Source organism: Equus quagga, chromosome 12, assembly GCF_021613505.1.
Source record: "Equus quagga isolate Etosha38 chromosome 12, UCLA_HA_Equagga_1.0, whole genome shotgun sequence".
Classification (NCBI taxonomy): domain Eukaryota; kingdom Metazoa; phylum Chordata; class Mammalia; order Perissodactyla; family Equidae; genus Equus; species Equus quagga.
Window position 1 is genome coordinate 97,378,232 of NC_060278.1, and position 12,281 is coordinate 97,390,512.

Below are 12,281 nucleotides of genomic sequence, written 5' to 3' on the forward strand. Positions count from 1 at the left end.
GTCTTGCCCGGCTTATCAGTGGCTTGGAAGGAGCAGGATTGAAGGATTGGCTGGAAGCAAGAATAACCAAGGAAAAGACGTGTGGAAGAACTTATGAGAGTGGGCACATGTTGTGAAGATCTTTGTGTTCGTTTTCTATGACTATGTAACAGATTACCACAAACTTAGTGGCTTAAAACAACGAGAACGTAATTATCTGGTCACTTTTGTAGGTTAGAAGTCTGGGCATGGTGTGCTGGATTCTCTGCTCTGGGTTGAAATCAAGGTATCACCTGAGGCTGTGGTTCTCATCTGGCACTTGGGGTTCTTTTCCAAGCTCGTTGATTGTTGACAGAATTCATTTCCTTGTGGTTGTAGGACTGGGGCCCCCATTTTCCTGCTAGTATGTCAAGCAGGTTCCACTCTCACCTCCTTACTGCATGGCCCCTATGGACAGTGCATAACATGAATGTTGTTTCCTTCCAGGCAAGCAGGAGCATGTCTAACTTCCTTTTTAGTGACTAGTTGGAGAAAACTGCTTTTAAAGGATTAATGTGATTAGGTCAGGCCCATCAGGATAATCTCCCTGTCTTAAGGTCATTTTACTTGGGACCTTAATTATATCTGCAAAATCCCTTCACAGCAGGACCTAGATTAGTGTTTGACTGCATAACTGGAGCAAAGTGTGTGTAGACAGGGGCCAGGCCTCTTGAGGGACCACCTTAGCATTCTACCTCCCACAGTGCTTCATTTAAATGCTCATCAAAGAACATTGACCAGGGAGACAGAATTACTAGTCCATGGATGTCTTCCTCCACATCAGTGCTTGCACAAGAAGCCTATTTATTCACTGAGCAGCCATTATAACAAGGATAGAGGTAAATGCATGAGCCAGCAACATAGGTCACCTCTCATCAAGGCTGATCTAACTACTGTTGCTGCTGCTACTGAACGTCTGACTTGTCATCCCAGAGATCAGCACTGAGCCCTTGATAAGGTGCCATCCACTGAGAAGAGCAAACGGCCTCCTGGTGGAAAGTTGATCACCTCAGACCCCTTTAACCCTGGTTCAGGCAAGCATTCAACCTTGCCAAAAGTGACATGGGCTTTCGATGTGGATTTGCTTTCTTGACCACCATGGATCTGTGTCACTATTTGAGTACTTACAAAACACCCGATTTGCTGACATGAGCCTGCATAATAACACTTCAGACCAAGGGACCCATTTTATAGCACAGGAGGTGTGACAGTGGGCACATGACCCTGAGATCCGCTAGTTCTACCATATATGGCATCAGCCTGATAGACCTGTGATGTGGCTTATGAAAGGCTCAGCTAAGGCAGAAGTTTTTGAACAATACCCTGAGGGTTGTGGGTGCTGTCCGCCACGATGTGGCATATGCATGGAACCAATCGTGATACGTGATGATGTGTCCCCAGTAGTGAACAGGCGAAGCGATGAGGGTATGACTGGCCTCTCCCACCGTCACTCCCACTTGCAGAATCTATACTTCCCTTTTCCACAACTTTAGACTCTGTTGGGACAGAGATCTTGGGTCTTGGAGGGAATGGTGGACAGTTCCACCAGGAAACACAATGATAAATAAATGCCATAGCCTCCAGGCCTTCAGGAGAATTCTTCTACAGTGTTCTGTATGCGTTTCAGAGGTTCCCTGTTGTTTACATCAGTGGCCCTAATAACACTCCCTGACGCTGGCTCTCCTCCTTTCTCTCATTCTCTCCACACCCTCATTCTTACTTCCTGGCATCGCCTCCCAGATAAACTACTCGCACCCAAATCCTTGTTCAGGCTCTGCTTTTAGGCAAAGTGTTTATATAAATAAGTGTGTGCATGGCTCAGCTATTCCATAACCCGGGAACTATATGCATTTTTACATAACATGATACGGTCACATGGTATGTCGTGCCCTGTCCTCCCTTCCTGGCATTTCTTTCAACCAGAGAGGGAAGAGAACGAAGATTTGAATTGAAGATTGTAGAGTTGAAGTTATTGTCATTCATTCACTTTGAATGAAGATTATAGAGTTAATATGTAGGTCTTCGCAATCTAATTACTAAATAGATACTGTGTGTGTGGTAAGCAATTACAGGTCTGCCTATTCACCTAAGAGTAGGCATAAAACTCCTGGAGGCTGCTGAGATTTTATCCAGTGGGAGCTTTCTTGAAAATAAATGTAAAGAGTAGTGGAGGACTAAAATTTGCTCTTAAAGATTCTTTCTCAAGATGCGCTTTTCCGGCATACCAGTTACATTCACAAAGATGCTTATAGAAGGATATTCACTGCAGCGTGGTTTACAATAGAAAGAAAGGAAACAACCTAAATGAACACTGGTCAGGAATAACTAGGTAAGTGCTGGTGCATGCACACAATGGAATGCTGGGTGGGCCTAAGAATGAATAAGGTTGTTTATATTTTGTAATTTTAAAATGTCTGTGATAAACTCTTAAATGAAATAAACCAAAACGCAAACAAATATATAAAGCATAATTCTTTTACAGATACATGTTTGGATAAAGATATGCACATTTAAATAGATATGACTGTAACCATTTAGATAAAATTTAGAAGGATATGCTCCAAAATGTAACAAGGGTAATCCATGGGATATGAGAGTGTTTAGGAGGAAGATAGAGCTTTGCTTGTGCATCTGTATAATTTTTCTATGAAGAAGTAACAGTTTTTCCACTTTGTACATGAAAGATCCACACAATGAAAGAGGAATGTAAAGGCATTCTTAGCCTATTAATTGCATTTGAATTTCAAGTGTGTGTGTGTAAAGAGAGATATAGAATACACACACACATAAAGGTCCTCATTGAGATAAGCACTGAAGAAAAGACTAGAACAAAAACATCAAATATTTATCACTTATAGGTACAGGTTTACAGGTAAATTTTGTTTTTGATATTAAGTACTTTTCTTTTCAAAAATTTCCTTAGCATTGCAGTAACTCGTCTGTCCTCAAATCATTCCTGCCATCTTGCCATCTGTACTGGTTTGCCGGGGCTGCAGTACCAAGGTACCACAGACGGGGTGGTTTAGACAACAGAAATGCCTTGTCCCACTGTTCCGGAGGCCAGAAGTCTGAAATCAGGGTGTCAGCGGGGCTGGTTCTTTCCGAGGGCCGTGAGGGAGCTCTGTCCCGTGCCTCTCTCCCAGCTTCTCACAGCCTCAGCTTCCTTGGCTCGTAGATGGCCTTCTCCCGGCATCTTCACATCCTCTTCCCTCTGTACGTGTCTGTCTCCATGTCCAAATCCTCCCACACCCTTTTCCTGTAAGGACACAGTCATATTAGATTAAGGTCCACCCAAATGACCTCATCTTAACTGAATCATCTGCGATCCAAATAAGGTCACATCGACAGGTACCGGGGATTAAAAGTTCAATATCTTTGAGGGGGACATGACACCATCCAATGATTTTTCTGATAGCTCTATTGGGATGAAATTAATCATGACCTCATATTTACTTTGATGTGTGTATGGGCATCTGTCTTCAGAGTTACTTGGGTAATACGACATAAGTGGGTCTCAGAAGAGGAGAACGCCGTGCACTAAATCTATGGCAGAGTCAGTGGATCTCAGGCTGACTCCAGCACACAGGAGATGCTCCAATAAACATTTGTTGAATAAAAGGTTTAAAAAAGAAAGGAGAAAATAATGCAGGAATGAGGAAGAAAACAGGGAAAGAAACAGAGAGGGGGATGGGGTCTGAGTTCTACAGCTTCCCAGGTCCCCAGCTCTGGGGCTCAATCCTGGCCAGCACAGAGGTCAGGGACGACCAGTTCCCAGAGATGATGAATAAGTCAGGACAGTCTAGGGGAGGGGAGGAGAGGGGAGAAGAGAGGAGAGAAAGTGGGATGGAGGCACGGAGGAGGGGGAAGAGGCAGATATTGAAAAATGCAGTTTCCACTGTGACCACTAGGTGACAATATTAGCACGGGCCTGCAGCTGTCAACTGCCAGGATGAGCTTTGTCGCCCAACTGAAGGCTCCCGCTGCTATTAACCTAAGTGGACATCTGTTGGTTATTTTTGTTTGTTTTTTGGGTTTTTTTTTTTTTTGTCCTCCTGACATCCACACCACCTTTTTCTGATAACAAGCACTTCAATTTTCCTTTGGGGAACTATCTCACTCCCATTAAGGTCTGCCATATACACTCGCAGAGGCTGTGCACTGTACAACTCCAGCGGATCCATCCATTTGGACTGCTGAGTGATGCTCATGGGAATTGAGCAGTGCCCAACCTATAGAACTGTCAAGGGCAGCCATTGAACAATGGTCCAATAAGTCACCCATCTTACTCCTGGCCTGGGTGGAGCTGATTCATTCTGACACGGATGCCAGGAAGCAATTGCCCAGTAATTTCCTGCTATGGGGATCTTTGGAGCTATCCTGCTTCTGGTTCTTTCCAACTCCAGTGATTCTTTTCTGATTTAGTTAGTCAGAGATGCTTTCTTTTGCCAACAAAGAACCCCAACAAGCAACAATCTATACCTCGAACCTCCCTCAAACGGAAAGCCAGACCCCAGCAAAGGGTGTGGAGTACTGAGGTTAAAGCTGGTCTTTACTCATTATCCATTCATTTGTTCACACAGTAAATATGTGGGGTACCTGCTGGACACCAGGCTCTGTTCTAGGTTCTGGGATACAGCAGTGAAAAAGCCAGACGTGGGTCCTGCCTTCACGGGATCTGCCTACTCAGAACATGGTGAGGAAGACCACAGTGTATGGATAATCACAAATAGCTAGAGTTCCAATTGTGAGAAGTATTGTGAAGGAAAAGAATGGGATGCTATGTGGAAGATATTTCAAAATAAATAGCATTTATTTTAGCCTTGCTATGTAGAAGCACTTTCCGTGCCTTATAACAATCACCAGAACAATGCTGTGGGTTAAGCACTACTGCAGGTCTTGTCTCACAGATGCAAAAACAAAGCTTACATTAAATAGAAACATATATAATTAATAATTTACAAATATCAATATAAGTGGGGTTTCCCAGGATGCAGAACTTTCAATACTAAAACTGACGCAGTCCTGGGAAAATGGGGACAAGTTGTCACTGTAATCAATATCTTGGCTAAGGTCGCACTGTTAGGGAGTGATGGGGTGGGTGCTGACTCCAGATCTAGTTTGAGTCCAAAGCTCGCGTACACAGTGACCACCCCACGGGCACCTCAGATGGTGTGGGCCATCTTTGGAGAAATGGAAGCGAGCGGGAGAGGCTGAAGGCAGGAGGTCAGAAAGGAGGCTGAGGCACTGGTCCAGCAAGGGATGGGAGTGGAGGTGAAAGGATGGCTTTCACCGTTCAGTAACTGTTTGGGTGTGAAGGGTGAAGAGGGCAGAAGAACTGGGATGACTCAAGGGTTTTGGCTCAGAATGGGGTGGAAGTGGTCCACGGGGAAGAGGAAGAACTCAGATTGGCCATGTTGGGTTTGCCATCCTGATAGAAATGTTAGGAGGCAGTTGGAGAAGAATCTCAATTAGAGAATCCTGGTAGCTTGGCTTGTCAGAGCCCAGAGATGCGTTAGAGATTTATGCCTCAGGATCAGCCAGAGTTCCTGGTTGCAAACAACAGGCACTGACTTCTGATAAAATAAGCAAAAAGGGGACTTGTTAAGAAGGATATTGGGAGGCTCGTAGAACCAAGATAGAATACAAGAGGCAACCGAGGTAGGCTGGGTAGTAGGAATCAACCGCAGGACCCTCTGGTGGGGATGCCACTGCCACCACTGCCCCAGGACATTGGATGCCACGCTGCTGTCTCCGCTTCCACGGCCACTGAATAACGGCTACCAGTGCTGCTGTTGCGAGTGCAAATAAAACACTCTCCCTGTGCATTTGTATCAGTTGCAGAAGAGTCAAGTCCTGGGAAGAGGCATCTGATGAGCTGAGCCAGGTCACACGGCCCACGAGCCCGTGCCAGGGGACAGAGAGAGTGAGTCCCTGGCTTGTCAGGTTTCCTCGTGGGAGAAGGTGCCCTGCCTTCTAGCGATGTTCACACAGTGGATGATTTCCCATATACAAAAAGGATGTTCAGATGCCAGGTAGCCAAAACGAATAAATGAATGATAATAAAACGTCTAGTATGACTCCTGCAGCTCACAGATACACTCACGCCATTTTATAGAGGATGCTCAAAGAAAGCCCTGTGCTGCAATGAGCAGAGTGGTCCAGAAGTTCTCCCGGGGTTGCCCGGACACTGAGCCAGCTAAGTCATGCAGCGGGAAGCGCTTCCCTCTTACCTTCCTTGAGAGCAGGGTCCTTTCCTCAGCAGAGGGGGCTGTACCTTCCATGGTCCCCAACATCCTCAGAGCAGCTGGAGCCCCTAGGCAAACCCTGTGAACCACAGGCACCCCTCATCCACTCTGCCTGGGGCCCGGCTGTTAGTTGTGTCCCTTCCTGATGAGGTCGACCTCACATGCTCCCCACAAGAAGGGAGAGCAAAGAGGGGGATCCCTCCACTGAAGGCAACCTACCCTGCCTGTGAGTCCAGTCAAAACGGGGCCCTCATGCCTCCCTGTGCCATGATGGGAGAATGGGGGACTGTGCATTTTCCTCTCTCCCTGACCCTCAGTTTACTATTTACACGATAAATCCTCTTACCTTAACCCATGCTGTGAGATGTCTCTGAATTTTTCCTGAGCCCTATTGGACGACAAGTGGAGACCCCAGAGAGCCCCACCACGCAGAGCAATGCTTTGCCAACGTCCTACTGCAGACAAGGCCACGGAGCAAACCCCTTCTCCGCCCTACTCTAATTTCCCTTTCTGCCTCCTCTTCCCCCAATCAATGCCGCCTTCTTTGTCCTGGATCCCCTGGTACCCTAAATCCTTCTTTTTAGGGGAAAAGCTTTCAAGAACTTCATCCTCCACACTGAACCTTCAGGGACTCAGTTAACTCCGTCTCCCAAGGAGATGTGCACATTTGGGAAAGGCAATGCTTAACAGCTTCAAACGCACCAAGAGAGAGGTGGTGGCATCCACAGAGAAACCGGAAGTAGATTGTCTGGGGGGAGGGAATGTCCCAGGTTCCCCTAAATTAAAACATGGAGATCCTGCCTGTAAGTGAGGCTGGTTCCACTAGCCTTTCACTCTCCTCCTTCCTCACACTATCAAGTTGGGGAGTCGTAGAAGCCTGGACACAGGACAGAGGACACAGGACAGAGGACCAGAGGGCTCCGGCCTAGTTGAGGCAAGGCTGGTGCCCCCACGCTCCCACCTGGCTGCCTCCTCAGGCTGGTTGCCAGGATTCCAGCACCAGGCTGGACGTGTCCTGCCTCCTTCCCCTGTTAGACTGGGGGCTACCAAGAGCAGAGACCCTGTTGGCATCATTCTGTAGTGTTCGAAATGGCCAGCAGGCTACCCCAGATGTAGCAGGGCGTCAAGAAAGCCATGTGTCACCATTCAAAGGGCGGCAGCACTTGGTGCTTATCCTGGCAAAAAAAAGACCCGCTGAATTTTAGGAAGAGGTTCCCTCAATTCCCAGGAGACCCCTGGCAACTCCTCCCACCCTACCCAATCTCTGCTAATGTTCACCTGCCCAGGCTGCTATTAGGCCATAGAGTATTTTTGTGTAAATTATAAAAAGGTGTGCTTCCCTCTTAGATTCATATATTTATTAAACTGGGAAGTTGTTTTAATAAATATACAAATCACGGCCGCCTGTCAGGTGAACGGTGACCCCTCGGGTTGTGCAGTGCACAACCTGCCCACCTTTACCAAACAGCCCTGGACACCACTCTCTCCTCCAATAGCCATGCTTTCCCCAAGTGCACAGAGACCCTTTTGCCTCAGTAGGAATAAGGTGATGGGCCTTGCTCTGAGGCGCCAGGATCCCCTCCGTGTCTGGACATCATGCCCCCCGGTTTCTTCTAAGAGCCCAGTCTGTGTTGGGAACAGTCTTTGATGACACTGTAGTAAACAGAGGTGGCCTCCTGGGGCGGGAGCTCGGGCCAAGCCAGCGGGCACTGAAATGGCCCATGGAAGGCGTCCTGGAAGCGCTGGGACATGAGGGCGTAGACAATGGGGTTGACGGTGCTGTTCACGTAGGTGCAGAGGCGGCAGAAGAGCAGGAAGCCCAGGCTGAGGCAGGGCGGGCTCAGGCAGGAGTTCGCCACCACCGGGGTGCGGTAGGGCAGCCACAGCGGAGCGAAGAGGACCACCGCCACAGCCAGCATCTTGGTGACCTGCCAGGCAAGACAGGAAAGATGGACACATGGGCACCAAGGGAGAATTGCAAAGCCCCAGGTCTCTCCGCGAGCTTTCAAGAGGAGTGAGCCGAAGGAGCAGCCGGGCGTTTGCCAGGCTGTGCCCCCTGCACGCCCTCCCTTCAACTCCATCCGCACCGAGAAACCTTCTCTGCATCCTTCCACGCCCTGCTCGAGTCACTTTACTGGGAAACCTCCCGTGCTCCAATCCACCTGCGAAGCCCTGGATGGGCCACCCAGCAAATTCATTAATCCACCGAGCCACAGTCTCTTCCCTCAGAAGATGGAGACACGGCCCTGCCCTCCTCACAGGTGGACGTGAGGATGGAGGAGTGAGTGCAGGTAAAGGACCGAGAGCAGTGCCCGGCGGCGCGTAATAAATACCATGTGGGTGACTGCTGCTGCTGCTAACACAGCCTCTACTGCCCTGACCATCACAGTCGCATGGGGTCAGAGCTGGGCAGAGCGAGGCTGGAATCCTCGTCCCCCCACTCACCAGCTGTTGAGCCTTGGACATGCCTCTCTGTCCAGCCACACACCCACTTCTGGAACTTCCACTCCCACTGCTCCCCTCCTCCTGAGGCTCCTTCCTGCCTTTGCCCACGACTGCCTGTGACGCCCTCCCCCCCTCCTCTTCACATCCTGACTCTTCAGACCTCGGCCGCACTTCCCTGAAGCATCGACTAAGTAAAGCCTCCTGGAGGTGGTTCATGCTGGAAGGGGTTTCAAAAGATGCACAGTTTCTAAATTCCGGAATGAAAATGCCACAAGGGGGCATCTGCCAACGGGAGAGAGGGACATCCCGAATACAGAGAGGCCAGCGGGCACCCAGGCCTGCCCCTACCCTGGGTACTCACTGGCCTCTTCAGAGACCAAACCTTGGGTGATAAAAGTTCTCTTACTGGAGCTTAAATAGCTCAAACAGCCCTGGAACTGGACCTGGCCAGAAAACCCTGGCTACACCCGATCAGCCCTGAGGAATAGGGAGAGACAACTTTCTCATCAAGAAAGAAGTTAGCCTGGAATGTTCCAGCACACGATTGCTTCTCAGAGTCCATGAATTTGGCTCCCATGCGCCACCTCTCCAAAGAGACCTGGCCCTGAGTCAATAAACTTCAGTGCTAGAATACTCTCCAGGAACCGGAAACCTCAGGAATTCCTAGTCAGTCCTGACTCCTGGTTTTGCCAAATTCAGATTCAATTCCATCCCATTTTAGGTTCATTTGGGTGATAAATACTGGATGGCAGTGTGTGGGCTCTGGAGCCAGGTCCTGGGTTCAAATCTTAGTTCCGGCACTCACCAGTTCTGTAACCTTGGGCAACCCCTCTGTGACTCAGTTTCCTTACCTGTCAAGCTGAGACGGTAACAGTACATACATCACCGAGTTGTAAAAATTCATGAGGTTAACTTGTGACAAGTGCTTGGATCAATGCCTGACACACAGCTAATGCCCAATAAATGTTAGCCATTGTCATTATTATTATTACTAATATCATTATTATTATTTTCCACCTTGCACTCCTTGACATTCTGCTTTCATTTAATGCCTCTCCTCTGTTGCAATTGTACATTGCATTCTGCCAGGGCCCTCTTAGGCATCGAAGAAAGCTCAGTCCATAGACCTCACACTATCAAAAAAGAAATTAATGCTCCCACAGAACAATAATAACAGGTACCATATATTGAACACTTCCTACATGCCGGATTTATAACATTCACTACCATCCATTGAGGTAGATAGGCACTTCATTCTCATTTTACAGAGGAGGAAGTCACAGCTCAGAGAGGTGAAGTGACTTACCCAAAGTCACACAGCAAGACATTAGCAAAGTCAGGGGCTAGAACCCAGGTCTGGAATATTCTTTTCATCACCAGAAGTTTCACCTAAAGCATAGGTCAGGCTGGGGTTGGATCCCAGTCCTTCCAGTTTAAACAGAGTAGTAAATAAGCCGCTGGGAGGGAAGGAGGAGCTATTCGCTGGAGCCCAAGGTGGTGATGGGGCCAACGGCCAGAGATGAATATTTCAGACCTGCTCAGCCTGTGTCTCACCCCCTTTCCTCTAAACACCGCCTTGAGCTAAGGTGCCTGCAAGCAGGATGGACCAGAGGGGGTATCTGAGGCTCTGCAGGAGCCCCCAGCAGTGCACCCACCCTGGGAGGCAGGGAGATGGCTCAGAGGGTCCTTGCCTGGCTCAGGAGTGACTCGGCCAGAACGAGGTATCCTCCCCTTTCCCCCAAAAGCTGAGGGTGGGGCGGAAGGCTGAAGATAAAGACCAGCTGGGCCCTGAGAGCTCTCCTCCCCACCCCACCCCATTCCTAGGAAACCCTTGGGAGGCCACACTTGTGGGGGTGAAGGATATGAGGAGTCCCCACACTTGGGTTCCTGCCCCAGCTCCCTTGCTGTCACCTTCGTCACTCCCTGGTCCCTTCTGGGCCTGTTTCCTTGTCCGTAAACGTAGATATCAAACCTCCCCAACAGGGATGATATCAGGAAGGATCACAGAATCAGGCACACAGTAAGTGCTCAATAAATACTGGATCTCTCCTGACCTCACCACAACCCATGCCCCTCTTGGGGTCTCAGGCTCACCGGGTCCCTTGAGGCAACTTAAGTGTCAGATGGACACTTCGTTTTGCCGTCAGTAAAAGAGGAAAAAGGCTACTGTGTAGCTCCTCGTTGTGGAAGTTTAAAAACAAGCAACATTAACGGAGCATTTAGTTTGTGACATGCAGTGGGCTAAAGAATTTACCTGGTTAATCTCATTTCTCAGGACACTCCAACGTGGTCAGCTCTGCCATTCCGGAAACAACAGGAGAGGAAACCGAGGCTCAGAACGTTGATGGTCTCCATAGACACCTCTACTAAGTGGCACAATAGGGATTTGAACTGGAGGAGTTGACTGCAGAAGAGGAGCCCAAGCTTCCACCCATCAATCTGCGGGCTCAGCACAGGGGTCCCAGTGAGGACGGGGTCCCTACCTGCTTCCGGGAGTTGAAGGCGCCTCTCCCGCCCCGGGAGGAGAAGAGAACTTGACCAGAGGGGCCGCCCTGGTGCGCAGAGCCCGAGCGCCCCGGGTCGCCAGGAGGCAGCGGCCCGAGGAGGAGGACCGGGCTTTGAGCGCATGGAACACGACGGCCAGGCCCGGGGGCAGCGCGTGGGAGAGCGCGGAGGCCAGGAAACAGACGGGCCCGCAGAGGGAACGCGGTACTGTGCTGCACCCGCACCCGGTCGGCGTAGCGGTCTCGTGCGTGTCCACCAGGAAGAGCCAGAGCACGCAGTAGGCGCCGGTGCCCAGCCACCCCCACGCCGCGATGCGCTTGGCCCGCGCCGCGGTGCACAGAGCCCGGGCGCGCAGCGGACGGCAGATGGCGAGGTAGGGCTCCACGGAGAACGCGGTGATGGAGCCTGTGGACGCGCTGATGCCCAAGTACTGCAGGTAGGTGACGCCCGGTCAGCCTGCGTGACCCAAGACCCAAACCCGGGCCAACGCCGCCTCGGCCACAGTGGGCACTCCCGCCACAAGAGCACCAGCAGATCCGCCTCGGCCAGGTTCACCAGGTAACGGTTGATTGGTGGGTGTGACCAAGTGGCGGCTCCAGAACACCACCAGGACCACCATGGCGTTGCCTGCCACACCCACGGCACACACGAGGGGCACCAGGGTCAAAGTCGCCATCTGTACAGCCAGTGAAGGCCGGGGCATAGTGCCCAGGCCCGACGCATTCACGCGCTCAGAGCGTTCGGTGGGGTTCTCCATGCACCCCTGTCCGCGCTGACCCCCTAAGGCCTCGGGGAGTTGGCGAATTCCTCCCAGCTCCAAAGGTGTCCTCCGGGGATCTGGGGACGCTCTTCGTGCGGGAAGCTGGGGGTCCCGCGGCTGTCTTCAACTGAACTGGTTTCTCAGCTCCGTGCAGTGTCTCAAGCCGCTGCACGGGACGGTGGGGACTCCGAGGAATCAGGAGCCTGATTCGCTAACCTTTCTGTTCGCCCTCCTTTCCGCGACCACCCCTGGCCGGCTCCTCTGCCGGCGTAGCTGCTCTCTCGGATAGGGCTTGGCTGGTTCTGGTT

The 12,281-nt window shown here is 50.5% G+C and overlaps 1 pseudogene; it reads right to left on the reverse strand.

Moving 5' to 3' along the window:
• Positions 1 to 7,876: 7,876 nt before the first annotated feature.
• LOC124248210 (thyrotropin-releasing hormone receptor-like) lies at positions 7,877 to 11,970 on the reverse strand (annotated as a pseudogene).
• Between the last annotated feature and the right edge of the window lie 311 nt (positions 11,971 to 12,281).